Below are 10,600 nucleotides of genomic sequence, written 5' to 3' on the forward strand. Positions count from 1 at the left end.
TTTAGGGATGTTCATCAGAAGTCGTGCAGCACCATTCTGCACAGTCTCCAATCTTCTGACGATGAAGCGGGGACAGCCGAAATACAAGGCATTACCATAATCAATATGTGATAGCATGAGGGCCTGGATTGTCACTCTTCTGGCGGGCTGTAAGCTGGCTGAAGGCGCACCCGGCGCATAGCAGAGTGGCGCCCTTAGTCGCGGAACGGGCCGGAGCAGCCGAGGGGGAGTGTTGTCCTCTGTTGTTGTCGCCACATCGGAGGGGTGGCTCCCAAGACGTCATTGGGGGCTGCTCAAGGAGGCAGCAGCTTTAAAAAGTCCCGCGAGACGAAGGATCGGCCTCTTTTCCCTTCACTGAGCACCAAGAGCCATCGCACTGGATTTGCACGGTGAGCACGTTAGATGGCGGGGGCACAGTGGAGGGGACGACCAATAGCGTTGCAATGGGGAATATAGCGTTAGTAGATTATTTGGTATAAATAAAAGCGTTAGTGGATTATTTGGTAAAAATAAAAAAAATAAAAAAAGAGGAGAAATAGGCAAACTGTCTCAGGAGCGGGGATAATTCCTATGTTGTTTCGTTTCATGTCGGGACCACCTCGCGAGATGGAGACAGCACGATTCCCGGAAGGCGACCTGCGGATCCGGAGGAGGAAGCCAGCAAGAAGCACGAGGCAGGCCAAGCTGAGAGCGTCATGGCGGCCGGGAGGCATGGTTGTGGACACCGAGGCCTCTTATGTGTCAGCAGGTTTGTGGTGTGCGAAATAAGAGCACACATCCAGGGCTTAGACAGGGACGGAATGAAGTTAAGGTTTTATTGAGCAGATGAGGACGCACGGCTTTCACTCTTGAGTTGATAGATGCTAAGGGGAATTACGAGATTAAGCTTACTTTCAGGGAATGCCAGTGGGCGTTGCATGTGAATATAGACATGGGTTGCTGCATTGTTATGACCGGATGGGGATTCACCAGGGACCAAGGGGTGGAGCAATGGACTCTGGGCCATAGACCCCGGCCGCGTCACCGACTGTGGTGCAAGTGATTCTGATCACGGGAGTATTACTACGAGGGGGGCTACTCCAACTCGGGTGGTTTGGGGTTGGCAGCGTCGCCGACTGTGGTGCTGGACCCCAGGGGTCGAGCGTTGTGTTCGCATCAACATCACGTGATTCTTGGTACATCGGTTTTATGGCGGCAGACTCGTCCTCCTCCTGTGTACGGGGGCTATATAGTTAGTTTGCCGCCGGCCCGGAATTTGTTTTGGCAAAAAGAGGACTTAGTCAGCGATCCGGTCACCTGCGGATAACTTTCGCCACCATGTATTGTTTCAAGGTGTCGCGCCAAGCGGTCCAAGGCGCGGGATTTCGGCGCCAGTCCCTCTGGAGCCGTAGGTTCGTATCCCATCGCTGCCTATAGCTTAACACTAGATACGTAATCCACTCCCGGGCAGATTGTTCGATCCTCCAGAAAGTACCTACTGGTGGGCCCACAAGTCCTTATTCATTAGCCGACTACCCCAGATGAGGGCCTAGTTGGTGTGGGGGCGGCCTCGGCACGGGACGCTCCCCTACGCGCCGGGTGCCTGGTGGGAGGTAGAATCAACTGGTATGTTTTCCGAGGGGGGGGGCGCCCCCCGGTTCACGTAGGTTGTTCCGGCCCTTAGGGAGACGATGCAGTCCGTCACTCACGTGGTGGAGTGGGTACCCATGGTGTCGAGCCTCGGGGCTGCGTCCAGCAGGTTCTACGGGCAATTAGGTGATTCTCCCTGCCGTGGGTGCTAATGTAAAAACGACGATAGATTGAGTGCTTCTATACCTTCGGGGCGCGCTTTCGCCCCCTCTCCAACGCAGCAGCGCGGTTTGCTGCCTTAAGGACTACGGATGGACATCTGGGTGAGTTAAGCGGGGTGTCGCCCGGTTAGTACTTGGATGGGAGGCCGGGGGGTTGTGGATCCGCGCTGCTGCAACCTGGCTACGGTTTCAGGGTTATGATGTGAAATCAGGCAGCTTTGGTGGCATAGGCGCTGCACCAATTTTTGCGGGTCTCAAAAACTGGGTGAGCACGGAAAGCGTAGCTTTCGTCTAGCATGCTAGGTAATACAAAAAAAAAGAAAAAAAAAAAAATTAGGTTATTAGGGGGGAACAATGCCGGGATTACACCCTTCACGAACGCTCCCCTTAGCGCTATTGTAGGTACTTTGCCTTCAGATCAGGACAGCCTACACCCTTCGCGACTGCTTGCCAATGCTCTATTATAAGTCATTTGTTTCAGAATGGTGACCGGCCGCGGTTAGTAGGGCGACCTAGGTCCTGAATATAAAATCTAAGCAACAAAATCGCAAGGGGTAAGGGCGGGTTCAACTTTGAACATATGCATTTGGAAAGTATCTTTATGCTGGTGTCATAAATTGAACTCATGCATAGCCTTAATCACGATTAGCTATGATTTAAGGAACCAATGGTTAGGGGAATGTGGGGATCCCTGTTGGTTAGAGTATTGGCATCAAGGGGTTGGCGGACTTAGCTGCGTGTTGCACTCCCTATCTGCGGGCTCAATTACATGATAATTACAGTCACCGGTGGTGCGGCACAGGGCCATTCCCGTCTTTGGTGTGCGTCATTAAAGGAGCGGTGGTGCCTGGCTCTCAGTTCCACTTACCATCCACATGAGTGGGATGTTCGGAGGAAAGTTTCGGCAAGACAGCTGTTGTTGCCCTCTCTTGGGGTAGTCTACCGGTTTATAGAGCACTATAGCCGCAAGCAGATGGTCAGTACCCCAGCTTTAATACTTTATCGCAGAACATCGCAAACCACATCTAAAGCTGCTGTAGCTAGGCTTTCGCTTGACACTACCAGCGTCGCTTCGGTGGCAAGGGGACAATTCCCCTCCCGTTGTTCTAAGGAAAAGAGTAAGAGGTAGACATGACCAGATCATCTCCACGGGGTACAAGGCTAAATACATATGCATTCATTATCCCGTGGAGGTAGTAAGCAGGTTACAAATTTGATTGAAGCATCCCAAATAACATGTAGAAAGGGATAGGTGACATATCCCTGGAGTCCATTTGTGACGTAACCCATAGTCAATGCGGAGAATTGTGCCAGTGGTCCTCAGTGAGGATTGAGGGTGTGCAACATAATTCACAGGGAGTGAGCCTGGGTTGGTTAGGAATTTCATTTTAAAAGCTCACAAAAAAAAAAAAAAAAAAAACTAGAGATATGGGTCACTTGGGTTCTGGCCCACATTTTTTACCCCCAGTGGTTGGACATTATGCCTGTGGATCTTGTAGAGCCTGTCCCCTGTCAATTAATGGGAAAAACATTGACATTGGTCTGAGGAGCCCGTGGGAACTTAGACAACACACCACATGTAATACCGAAAATGTTATTTACATTCTGAGGTGCCCGTTTAATTTATTATATGTGGGCATGACTACACGAAAAGTAAAAGTCCGGATTTTAGAACACATGAGCACAATACGCTGTGGCAAATCTAACACGAAACTTACTGCTCACTTTTTGGAGAAAGAACATAATGAGAAAGACTTGAGGTGGCTAGTGGTGGATAAACCCTTTATTCCACAGAACGTGAATGACACCTCGAGTTTCCTGCTTTTGAGAGAACAGAGATGGGTAGAGCGTGTGAAAAGCCATACCATAGGATTAAACGATGGAATCCCATGGTTCCAGTTATATTCAATCACACAATAGGAATTGGCACATGGAAATGTGACTTATATGTATTTGAAGAGAGGATAAGATAAAGATTCGATCTATCAGAGCGCACGACTCCCTTGTATATGTTAGATAGACTATACAGCGCACGACTCCCTTGTATATGTTAGATAGACTATACATTAATTCAACACTCGGTAGAATGATAAAATGCGAGTATATTTAGACCCCCCTGTTTTTTTACCCGCTACTGAGAAGAATATCTCTGGTTTACGAGAATAAAACCATCGGTAACCGTTAGGAATACAAAGATGGCCGCCACGAATACAATTTGGCCTGATAGCATCCAGAAGGCCTCTTTCTATTTCGATTGAAACAGTGGGAATGCTGGGTAATACACAGAATGGGTGTGGAGGACCCCGCGTACACGAAAACATCTCCTCTTTAAAAAGGGACTCGAGGGGAGTGATTCGTATCGGCGGAGGACAGACGAGGGGAGAGAGGATACAGTGCCTCTTTGGAGTAGTAAGCACATGAGATATACGCGAGAGTGTGAATAAATTCACTCGTAGCGTGAATGCTTTCTAGCCACGTAGTTGTTTGCAACGATGCCTTGAGTGTAGAGACTGTGTGGATGTGAGCAAACTTGTGGCATTGCGACCACCGCCCATCCGCTTGGAGAATTGCCATTGCCATTGCGCTGAGTGCCATAGTAGGGTGGTGGTCAAGAAACCGAATCAATGAATGTTAATTGGCTAGAGGACAAATTCTAGCGCGAGTGTTTATGTGTCATACAAATGAGTCTTTTTATATCATTGCCCCTTCCTCATACAGAGTGTGACGACAAGAGCACCCTCCCCCGCTGTCCCGGGTTTAGAGCATTTTCTCGTAAACTCTTGTGAGTATCATTTTGTTTAGTGTAAAGATGGGCACATGTAGAGGCGATAGAGACTATTAACACGTGGTGTGACACATAAATCACACTGAAAAAGACATGTCTTTAGCGATAGGTTGGTTCTTTTATTCGGATCACTGTCTGTATATATACACAGAGGAAACTCAGAAACTTGTTCACTTGTTGTAAGGGTGTCGGGTGCTAGTGGTTCCCTCAAATTTTGGGGCACGGGGTATGCTGGAAGATAGGCTGCATTGAAGAATATGGTTCACGTTAGAAGGATGCGTGGGATACTCAATGATGATTTTGCTTAATTGGAAGAAGAGGTTGAGTGGGAATGATCATCCACTGCTTTCCTCTTCTTTTGTTATAGATATGTCCTTCCTCCTGGAAATTCCAAAAGAGTGAAGCGGGGATACTGCCCCGAGTGGATAAGGTAATAAGTACCCGACAAGGGGTGTAGACCACATTCAAGGGACCAACACCCTGATGAATGCCAGAGTGACCCGGCTGGGCACGTAGATAGCTGGCAGAAACATGTTGGTTTTAGCAGGGGGATTGTAGGGTCGTTACCTGCCCTGGATACCCCATTTCCTTTATTTTAACCCTGCCAGAGGTTGACAAGAATAAAAGTGTGAGGGTCAACCCCTAGACAGTTTTAGATTTCTTTCTGCTCTTCTTTTGGTCCCTTTACTTTGAGAGACTATCTGTTTCCTTTTCTCTCAGAAGCACAATTTTGTGTATACTCTGACTGTTCTGTCTTTGTACTTTACCCTCACCACCTGCTTTCATCATTCATCCTAAAAAATTGCGCTCCACCAAAGGTGTTGGTCTGCACCTTGGTGTATGATGCGGCCCAATGATGAAGCATGACACTCTCGGGTGTGTGAGGGCAGTATTATAAAATCTATTGATTTTCCCACTTTCAAACATCCAAGACTGCTTTACTTGCTTTTTTCCGTTGTATTATGTCTCTGTTGTGTGTGATTAAGTGTGTATGAGGGAGTCAGAGACAGTTCTATCCCTCGTCTCTTCTACATTGTGGGTTGATGAAGTAGCTCTCCTTGTCTGACTGTGTGGCAGGGAAGCCAAGGGGAGTGCCTTTGGAGGGACTGGGTAGTGAGACTGTGGCTGCATGTATGCCTGTGTGCCCCAGACCCAGTGGGTGTGCCCTTATCCCCCTGAGTGTGCATGCCAGGAGGTGTGTGCTTGCCCTTACGTGTTGGTGTGCTGCCTGTGTCTGGTGGGGTGCGTGCTTGGGAACGTCTGGGTGTGCATGGGAGTGGGAAGTGTGGATGGGGCTGGGGTAAGGGGGGGACGAAGCGTCGCAGGAGACTCACTGCTGCCGTCAGTGAAGAGTCCATGGACCTCAGCAACATCCATTGGTCAGACATCGCTGCTGACATGTCCTCCATGAACGACACCATCTGTGTCAGCAGTCTGGTGTGGCCATGGAGGACATTCAGCATCGATGTCTGGCCAACCTGCAACTGCCGCTGAATGTCCACAGACTCTGCAGTGAGGGCAGCAGGGGTGACAGGGACAGGGGGTGTGGTGCCTGGCACGAAGGAGACATGGTGGTGCCCTGCACGGACAGAAGGGACCGGAGCAACTGGGAGGGCGGTGATGGGAATAGAGGAGGCGGGGACAGATGTTGTGCTGCTGCCAGGTGTTGTAGCAGCCTCCGGCCCCTTGAGGAGTTCAGCCTCGGACCCATCAGCGTCGTAGTCGGTGTCGCCACCAGACAGGTCCTCCGCCTGACTCCCCTTGCCCTCCGTGCCACTTGCTCCCGCAGACTCACCAGCAGTGGTGGCACTGGTGCTGGATCCCTCCTCCAGGTCCGTGCAGGTGTCTCCCTAGGTGTCCTCCGATGATGCTGTGGGCAAGGTGAAGATACAGAAAATAATCAGTCACCTGTATACATCTGACACATGAGTCCAAACAAAATAGGTCACAGTGCATATCAGGCAATGCATCATGAGTAACATCTAGATGACTCCGCACATATGTAAGCCATGCACTCCCCAGTTGGTTGACCCACCATGCCACTTGGAAACAAGGAAAAATAGGACACAACAGCAAATAACTTGATATCGAAATATACTGAGAAGCTAGTGTCTGGGAACAGTTGAGCACAGCAATTCTATGAAGGCATGCCACCTCTTGTGTACTGTGAACGAAACAGTATTGGTGCACCCAAGGCTAAATAACAGACCTCAATGCTGAAGGTGTCCCCACACTCAGAGACCTGTAAGTACTTTGGATACCCAAACGAAATACATTGTGATTCCTTGGAAATCACACCACTTTACACAATCGACATGTTTAGAATGTGTGAACGTGCCACTTTGTGAACAGAACACACATGTGCCTGTATAAAAGAAGTCACACAAGGAGGTGCACACAAAACGACATTTACACAGTCATTGTATGAGCTGCCAGCCTTATTCAAATAAGCCACTGTTAGAAAGAAATGGGGTTTCAGTAAGTACATATACATGGCACCACGGCGGTCTGGATGACTTGACACTCGTAAGTTGGTATCAGCAACAACCAAGGACTTACCCAAATGCCACCACACTGTAGGAACATGTATATGTATAATCTGAAAAAAAGTCATATTCGAACTGTGCCTTTCTTTCAAATGTGCCAGCGTGTCCCCTGAAAGTGTAAAGGTGGTTTCTACTGCACTTCCTTGGGAGACATCTGTCATGCAGGCATATTATTGTCCTGCACAACAAAACATCAAAGTCAAGCATTGAAAACATGAAGACATGTTGCCAAGTGTAGTGAGTGCCAAGGTACAAGACTTCTTGACTAACAACTTGAATCATGCCACCTGTCACATGGCCATCCGTACCATGATGACACAGTTACAAAAAACAGCGGTCCTAGACCTATACTTAGAATGAATTAATCAAAATACTTTGTTTTTAATGATTCAGTTAACCATGTCATTAAATGAGGTAAACAACATAAAAAAGCAGAAAACGACCTTGAAAAGAATTCACCATATATTTATTCAATAATATTTTGGATAAAAGCCATATATATTATTTTAATCACATGAATCAATCAAAGGAGGTTGCACCAGAGGAAGGTGTGCAGTGAAAAAGAGAGGGTGCTCAAGTGTAAGGAGATAAAGAAGAAGAATACTTCAACACATTATCAGGAATTTAATATGTCAAGGCAGGGAAGAGCGGTTACAATATCCACTTCTTGAATATTAACATAAATGCTCAATCTGATAAACTGTACACCAGTCTGTATAGGAAAAACAGTGAACGAAATACTTTGTTGAGATATACAAGTCACCACCCACGTAACTTGAGGGATAATTTGCCTTTTGGCCAGTTCCTAAGGCTTAGGAGAAACTGTTCTAAAAAGGAGGACTTCCTTGAGGAGTCAGCGGGTCTTCTCGCTAGACTAAGTGAACGAGGTTACCCCGTTAGATTGCTAAAAAAGGCACGCAAACGGGCATGGCACAACCCTAGGGACCTTTTGTTGAGCCCAAAGGTCAGAATGGAGAATAATGACGAGCGCCTTGTTTGTGTTACTACCTTTAATACGAAGAGTAACGCTATTAAGAAGGCAATCAACAAACATTGGCACCTGGTTTCCGATGAGTTAAGAAATATACCACTCCCCCTACATGCTTTCAAAAAAGCCAAAAATATTAGGGACAATGTGGTTAAATCTATGTTAGACACTCCTAGGATCCATTCACAGACAACTCTATGGGGTCTCCCACCTATTAATGGTCACCATAAGTGTGGTACTTGCAAGGCCTGCTCTATGTCTAAAGAAATGACTGACTTTACATACAATGGGTGCACGTACAGCTTAAAGGAACACAGTAATTGTAATACGAGCGGCGTGATTTATGCAATCCAATGCCCTTGCGGTTTCATCTATGTTGGGCAAACCATACAGAAAGTCAAGTGCCGTATACTACAACACTGTAGCCGTATTCGATGTAGAGTACAGGGTGCCCCCTTAGTGGAGCATTTTATGCTATTCGACCATGCGGCCAATAGTCTTCAATGGTGGGTCATAGAAAAGGTAAGCCCCAACCCCAGAGGGGGAGATTTCAGCATAACCCTCAATAAACGCGAGTGCAAATGGATACACTCTCTAAACACAGTAACCCGAGGCCTTAACGAATTTGAAGAGATCAGCAGACAGGTCTCAGTACTCACGAATTACTAATTGTATTGTATCATTCTTGTACTACATCTGGCTGGTTCAGACATTAGGGCTCTAGTGTCAACCACCGGCTCATTCATTGTCTGTTGAAAAATATTCCAGGTTCATGGCTTTCATGTAATTGCAAGACTGTGTGTTTTGTCGCATCATCCTTATTATGATGTCTATCTAATATGTGTATAATTCTATGCTCATGTTTTTTATGTAATTATAACACGGTATGTTCTGTTGTAATATCGCTATTATTAAGTTTGTAAGTAATTGTAAATATTTTGACCTTGCTCTGTCACTCGCTATTATTTCGGGAGTCTTTCCTCCCTTCCCATCCTCACACCGGTCACGTACTGCCTGACGTTGCCGGTAACGTTATAACTTACGTGAACACCGTCCACCTCCCGCTCCATTTGTGCCTGATTCCATGGTGACGACCGCGTACTGGCTAGGCGCGCTCAAACTAAATAATCTAAGGAACCCCAGTTGTCCGCTTATTCTTGAATTGGAACAGTAAGTAACTCTCCGACCCTTGGATCACTACGATGTTTTGTTCTAGACGCGGCCGTGACGCGTAGGACCTCCGTGTCAAATGCGCTTAGCTTGAATATGCCGGCTCCTTGCATGACATGTAACCGATATACTTCCTTCGTCTTTGGCCTAAGTATACCGTTTCTTATTGGCATTCAGGCGTCCTCTGAGCACTGTATACACCCAGTGTCGAGCGTTATGTGATACACGGTCTTCTAATTTAGGTTTTATTATCCATCTGACCCCGTTTCTAATTTAATTGATGGTCCGGTCGTTTTACTGTGGCAGTGTGATTCCATGAGCTTTACTGTTGTTTTTCCACTGAGTAACGTATGTAAATCGCAGCAATTCACATGCACAGAGGCTACAACTTAGCTCCCTCTCTGTTTACACAGTTGGCTGTAATCGTCCCTTGAAGCCTCTGGTGGTTAACTTTTGGACATTCACTGTCAAGGTATTCAATTTATTCAATTAAATTCAATTCAATGTTTTCCTTTGTAATAGTTAGAAGTTTATTACTTTAGCTGATCTTACATTGATTACATTTATCTTTCAAGTTTGGATTATAGAACTCATTCTATTGGACTCCATGTATGAACCGTGGATTTCGCTACTCACCCATAATTGATAGGTGAGCCCCTGTATACTTTTTCATTGATTTTAACCCCCTTTTTAATGCAACGACCTACTAATCGGCGCCAATTGCCTTTTAGGTTGCCCAGGCCAAGTCCTGATGAAGATCCGCAAGACCGAGGCTGTCTAATTTCCCTTATGGTCGAAAGTCGGATCGAAACGTCGACGCCCCTTTTGTATTTAGTCTGTACCCGAAATACCCTTCTTAATGTGCTACTTCGGAATTGATTTCTGTTATGAAACAAAAGTCAAGTTTATATGAATGCCATTGGGACAGACTAGCTAAGACGGTGACTTGTAACCGCTCTTCCCTGCCTTGACATATTAAATTCCTGATAATGTGTTGAAGTATTCTTCTTCTTTATCTCCTTACACTTGAGCACCCTCTCTTTTTCACTGCACACCTTCCTCTGGTGCAACCTCCTTTGATTGATTCATGTGATTAAAATAATATATATGGCTTTTATCCAAAATATTATTGAATAAATATATGGTGAATTCTTTTCAAGGTCGTTTTCTGCTTTTTTATGTTGTTTACCTCATTTAATGACATGGTTAACTGAATCATTAAAAACAAAGTATTTTGATTAATTCATTCTAAGTATAGGTCTAGGACCGCTGTTTTTTGTAACGTACATTACCCAGGTCCTTGACCAGATTGGGTTACCCC

At 46.3% G+C, this 10,600-nt stretch overlaps 1 long non-coding RNA gene across 1 annotated transcript; it reads left to right on the forward strand.

The window, feature by feature from the left end:
- Positions 1-367: 367 nt before the first annotated feature.
- LOC146776285 (uncharacterized) lies at positions 368-10,363 on the forward strand. Its single transcript, XR_014972234.1, has 4 exons — positions 368-748; positions 9,693-9,751; positions 9,855-9,928; positions 10,011-10,363. It is a non-coding gene; the product is annotated as an uncharacterized LOC146776285 (long non-coding RNA).
- Positions 10,364-10,600: the final 237 nt, after the last annotated feature.

Source organism: Triturus cristatus, chromosome 12, assembly GCF_964204655.1.
Source record: "Triturus cristatus chromosome 12, aTriCri1.1, whole genome shotgun sequence".
In the NCBI taxonomy this organism is placed as follows: Eukaryota; Metazoa; Chordata; class Amphibia; order Caudata; family Salamandridae; genus Triturus; species Triturus cristatus.